The 5,959-nt window shown below is 43.0% G+C and overlaps 1 long non-coding RNA gene across 1 annotated transcript; it reads right to left on the reverse strand.

Moving 5' to 3' along the window:
• Positions 1 to 521: 521 nt before the first annotated feature.
• Positions 522 to 2,489, reverse strand: LOC138834432 (uncharacterized). Its single transcript, XR_011374105.1, has 3 exons — positions 2,323 to 2,489; positions 1,769 to 1,848; positions 522 to 726 (listed from the first exon to the last, which is right to left on the reverse strand). It is a non-coding gene; the product is annotated as an uncharacterized lncRNA (long non-coding RNA).
• Positions 2,490 to 5,959: the final 3,470 nt, after the last annotated feature.

A 5,959-nucleotide genomic window follows, 5' to 3' on the forward strand; every position in this document is an offset into this window, starting at 1 on the left:
AGAGAAAAGTCTGTGACATTCATATCTCCAGTGAACACCAGAAAACTAGAAGTGGTGCTGTGGCTCCAAGTGGTAGAGTGATAGCCTAGAACTAGCTCAAGGAGAGCACCCAGGCCCTGAGTTCAAGCCCCAGGACCAGCCAAAAAAAAAAAAAAAAACACCCACCCAAGTCACACTGGGAGGCTTCCCACAGGATCAGTAGCTGCCCTTTTCAAAAGTGTCAAGCTCATACTAAAGAAAAGACAGTGGAAATGTCACAGACTGGAGGAGGCAGAGGAGGTCTGACAGATCAAGGGAAAGCAGGATCCTGGATGGATCCTGAGTGGGAGTGCCAGTTCTGAGGCCTGAACTCAAGACCTGGGCACTGGCTCTTAGCTGTTTCGCTCAAGGCTGGCACTCTACCACTTGAGCCACCGCTTTACTTCAGGCTTTTTGATGGTTTGTTGGAGAGAAGAGACTCACAGACTTTCCTGCCCAAGCTAGCTTTGAAACTTAATCCTACAATCTCAGCCTGCTGATGAGTTAGGATTACAAGCATGATCCAACAGCGCCAGCTATATTTTCTGTTTTATCGTGCAATAAAAATAAAAAGATTGTTTTCAAAATACATACTTGGGAGGGAACAAGCTCTGCTTGTACTGTTGACTCTAGCCGTTTTTGTCTTATGCTACAGCTGCAGGGCAGGCCACATGGGCAGGATGTAGTTCAGGCACAGGCTCAGCCTGCCTAGAACAAGGAGGTACAAATGAGGTGTACGTAGTTCTGACAATAGCTAGTGGTCTTGTTTGGCCTTCTAGTGTAGAGAGCAGAAGGAAATAAAATGAGGAAATAATAGTTGAGGGAACAGTATGTAATCTCATTATGCAATGACAAGATATTTGTTCTTAACCTGTCAAGCAAAAGAGAAAAGGTACATGTTTCTCATCAAGGATTGATACCACCTCAGTGGTCACTTCTCAGTCCTCTTTACAAACAAATCCTAATTTTGTCTCATCATCCATTCTGTTGGTTTCTGTGTTTACATGGGATGTCTGGTGCTGCAACAGCCAACTTGGGATGATGAACTTTAGCATGTGGAGAATATACCCAGTATGGTCAATTCAAAAGATGGTAGGAATATAAATATAAGAAGACAGGCTGGGTGCCAGTGGCTCAGGCCTGTAATCCTAGCTACTCAGGAGGCTGAGATCTGAGGATCATAGTTCAAAGCCAGCCCAGGAAGGAAAACCTGTGAAACTCTTATCTCCAATAAACCACCAGAAAATCAGAAGTGGCCCTGTGGCTAAAGTGGTAGAGTGCTAGCCTTGAGCCGAGTTGCTCAGGGAAAAAGCCCAGGCCCAGAGTTCAGTCCCCATGGCTGACAAAACAAAAGACAAAAAAAGAAGACAGTACTGAGCCACTGAATTAATGAATTCTACCGTCTTCCTTGTGCTATGGTTATTATTTTTTTTCTTTTTTTTTCCAGGGCTGAGGACCGAACCCAGGGCCTTGCACACGCGCCAGGCGGGCACCCTTCCCCTGGGCTAAACCCCCAGCCCCACCGTGGTTATTATTATGTGAAATAATAAATCTTCCTGTCACTGAAATGAGTTGGGACTTCTATAATTACACCTAAAAGCAACCAAAATTATGCTTGAGTCCTAAGGGAAAATAAAAGGCATCTAGAAGTAATACAAGAAGAAAAATATAGGTGAAAAATAAAAATAAAGGCTAAAATGCATTAGGTGCATAGGGCTCTGAAAAATCTCCCAAGCCTGAAGAACCTCACCTGGAGTTTCAGAAGCCAGCTCCAATTTACATTTACCCATCTAAGTCTAGTTGCTATGAAGTTCTTATAGGCAGTGATCCCTGAGAAGAGGAAGAAAAATGAAAGGGAAATAAAATTGAACAACTACCAGTGGAGAAACCAGCTGTACATGATCAATTTCTTTCCATGGAATCTCTATTTGTCTGAAGAGAATTTCTTCATCAGAACCCTGGCCCCAAGTCCGAGACAGGTATATGAGGAAGAGACAGGACAGGGCAGCCTAAGATGGACAGTGACTCATCTGGAATGGAAGAAAGAGCTAGCATGTGGCAGAGATTGAGCCCAAAGCTAAGCCTGACTCTGGATCCAGAACCTTCCCAATGCACTGTCATGCCAGAAATGAAAGCCAAGCTTCAAAGCCACCAAGAGCTGCTTCTAAGCCATTCTGAAAAGTGCCCACATTCACCCAGGTGTCTCAACAGAGACCCCAGGTACAGTCCAGCAGAGCACTCGAAAGCAGAAACCCAAGAAGCAAAGCAGGTGGCCTGCATCCAAATTCAAGAAATGTAACTCACTCAATTGTCACTGTGGCCAGGCCTGAGATTTCCAGTCAGTCCCCTACACTCTAGCCTGAGGACAGTACCTATTAGGATGAGACCATATAAGACACGGATGAAGGCCCTGTCTGACAGCCACTGCCATTAAGAACAGCATTATAGATGGGCCCATGGCGCATGCTTGTAATCCTAATCAGGATGCTGAGATCTGAGGACCATGCTTTGAAGCCAGCCTAGGCAGAAAAGTCAGTGAGGCTCTTTTTCTCCAATAAAGCAACAAAAAAGCCAGAAGTGGAGCTGTGACTCAAGTAGCAGAGTGCTAACCTTAAACAAAAAGCTGAGGGACAATTCTAGGATGGTGGTGTGGGGAAAGACTAATACCCCAAGCCCCTTTAAGACAGGTACTCTCACTTATGCCCATTTCCTTCAGAGCATTGCATAGCCCTCACCTTACTGACTTGCCTCTCCCTGTTTCAACACAGGATATTCACTTGGCCAGTCTATCTTGCAGCATCCCGAACAAAGCAGCTTTTTCTCTGGGGTTTAACCAAGGAGCCAATACTGTCTGTGATTGGTTAACTGTGCACAGTCCAGAATCAAGGATACCTGGGGCCCACCTGGGTTGGCCATCTACTGTTGTAGCTTACAGCGTATTGTTCAACACTTCTGTTTTCTTATAATAGTTCTTGCTCATGAGTCCTAATGGTTACAATAAAATAACTAATAGGGTTAATTGTGTATACACACACACACACACACACACACACACACACACACACACACACACCACTGCAACAGTACTACAAGGGAAACAAGGCAACTCAACAGGGAGCTTCAGGACTCAAACATCTACCACATCCTAAGTATTTCCTGTTTCTTCTTAAGTAATTATTAATATTATTCCTATTTTGGTGCCAATACTGGAGAGTGAACTCAGAGCTGGGACACTGAGCCCCACTCAACTGGGGACTGAACTATCCCTAAGTTTTTTTTTGTTTTTTGTTTTGGGTCCAGTCATGGGGTCTGAACTCTGGGCCTGAGCAATGTCCCTTAGCTCTTCAGATCAAGGCTAGCACTCTACCACTTGAGCCACAGCACCACTTCCGGCTTTTTTCTTTTTTTACTTATGTGATGCTGAGGAATGGAACCAGGGCCTCATGCATGCAAGACAAGCGCACTACCACTGAGCCACCTTCCTAGCCCCTCCTTAAGCTTTTTCTGCTCGAGGCTAGTGCTATACCATTTGAGCTATACCTCCAGTTCTGGCTTTTTGCAGGTTAACTGGAGATAAAAAACCTCACAGACTTTTCTTTTCAGGCTGGCTTCAAACCAGGACCCTCAGATCTCAGACTCCTGAATTGCTAGGATTACAGTTGTGAGCCACCCACACCTGGCTGAAATCTTTTTTTTAAACTTAAATGTTTTTTATAACTATTAGATATGGAGATTAGTAATCTCTGCTGCTCCCTTTTGTTCTTAGCTGTATTTTCTTTTTCTTAGCTCCTTCCTTAAATGATTCTTTATTTTTTATTTATTTATTTATTTTTATTTATTTATTTTTTGGTCAAGGGTCCTGAACTCTGGGCTTGGGCGCTATGCCTCAGCTCTTCAGCTCAAGGCAAGTGCTCTACTGCTTGAGTCACAGTGCCACTTCTGGTTTTCTAGTGGTTTATTGGAGATGAGAGTATCATGGACTTTCCTGCCCTGGCTGGCTTTGAACCATGATCCTCAGATCTCAGCCTCCTAAGTAGCTAGGATTACAGGTTTGAGCCACGGGCACCCAGCCTTAAACAATTCTTGTAGGAACTTCATTCATTAAGAATAGGGACAAACTATGCAAGGCAGGATTGAACTGGAACAACTAGTTATGAGGAAAGAACTAGGCCTATTTACCCCCTAGCTGTTCCTTCTACCTTAATTACTAGTTTTGAAAAAGCAAAACACCTGGCCCCAAAACTAGGAACTGCCCGTTGCTTTAGGTCAAGAAATTGTTACAGGAGTACTTACAGTTTTAATTGTTTGGGGAATGTTTGTGACTTAAGAGCTTGCAAAATAAAATAACTGCGAAGTTCTTCTGTACACCACCTTGCTTGAATCTGCTCTAAAAGAATGCATTTTTTTAACCTTTATAAACCCTGAGCTATTTGAGTTTGGGACTGCTCATTCCCTAGATGAGTTAACCCTGGCTGATCAATTGAATAAACTATCTTTTAAGATACTGGTCAGCGTCTGTGACTTTGTCCAGGGGGTGAGTCCACTTCATCTGGATGCCCCAGTGAGATCCTATTCTCGCCTGAACAGGACGACTCCTGTCATGACCTGACTCCTGTGTCAGGGGACTGGCCACATGGCCGCACTTAGTGGAAGGCCTTGAGAGACATTCCTCAGTCCCAGGTGCCCTTGCTCTGTGAAACCCCTGAAATGAACTCTGGAGTTTGTTCTACCAGTAAATTTCTGCCTGTCATCATCATGTAAAAACATAAATGAGTTGTTTTAAACTCCCAAGAAAAGTCATCAAGTTTTGGTGTTAGCAAAAACTTGAAAATTAACTAAAGTTCTTCTTCAAAATAATGCAATAATCCTTTACATTTTTGAGAAGTCAGATAATTTGATTACAATGTGAACAGCTTAATGCATTAAAACACCAGATCTTTGGTTTTCTGTAATATCCAAGTTACTATTCACTGGCAGAAATTTCTTGTGTTGTCTGGCCTCAGTCCCTCCTGCTCTTAGAAATTTACTTTCTCCCCTGAACCCCCTTTTCCCTGGGAAAAGACTAGCCATGGGTACAAAACTGTGAAATCAGAAAACAAAACAAAATTATTGATAAAGGGAAAAAACCTCCTGGTAAAGAAAAACCCCAGACAAAGGCTGACCAATAGTCAACTTTTGTCCTTTCCCCATCCTTGATAAAAAAGCAAAAGAACATCGCTCCCTTACTCAATTTTACCAAACTGGCAGCTTTGCAAAAGGCTATTGACAACTGAGGCTTATCACCAGCTGCATTAAAGAGCAGTTAGGAGCTTATGATAAAAATAATTTCTAAAGTAGTGTCAATAGCTTTGAAACTTTTGATCATGTTGACCAAGTCAAGATTATGTTTTGCCTATGCTTCTGTGAGTCAAGGCTATGTTTCTGCCAAGTTTTGCTTCTATAACCTTGCTTGCTTGCCTTGGTAACAAGGCCTTCAGCCCGCCAATTGAAGACCACAGCTGAGTGGTCCCACTATGACTGACCTATTACAAATGATTACATATGATATTACCATAAAGAACAAATTAATTTAAAGGTCATATAACTGTAACCAATGAAAAATATGCCAAACCTGCCTTGCATGGCTTGTATATATAACTCTATCTAACCTACCCCTATAAAAACTCATCCTACCCTGAGCTCAAGGCTGTTCCTACTTTCCCAGTGGTAGGAAGTGGTCCCATGTGGTGGTAATAAAGTTCCTAGCTCGGCAGAGCGCAAAGAACAAATTAATTTAAAGGTTCTAACTGTAACCAATGAAAAATAGGCCAAACCTGCCTTGCATGGCTTGTATATATAACTCTATCTAACCTACCCCTATAAAAACACATCCTACCCTGAGCTCAAGGCTGTTCCTACTTTCCCAGTGGTAGGAAGTGGTCCCATGTGGTGGTAATAAAGT

This window comes from Dipodomys merriami, unplaced genomic scaffold (assembly GCF_024711535.1).
Source record: "Dipodomys merriami isolate MVZ:Mamm:240054 unplaced genomic scaffold, mDipMer1.0.p SCAF_2148, whole genome shotgun sequence".
NCBI classification, from domain to species: Eukaryota; Metazoa; Chordata; class Mammalia; order Rodentia; family Heteromyidae; genus Dipodomys; species Dipodomys merriami.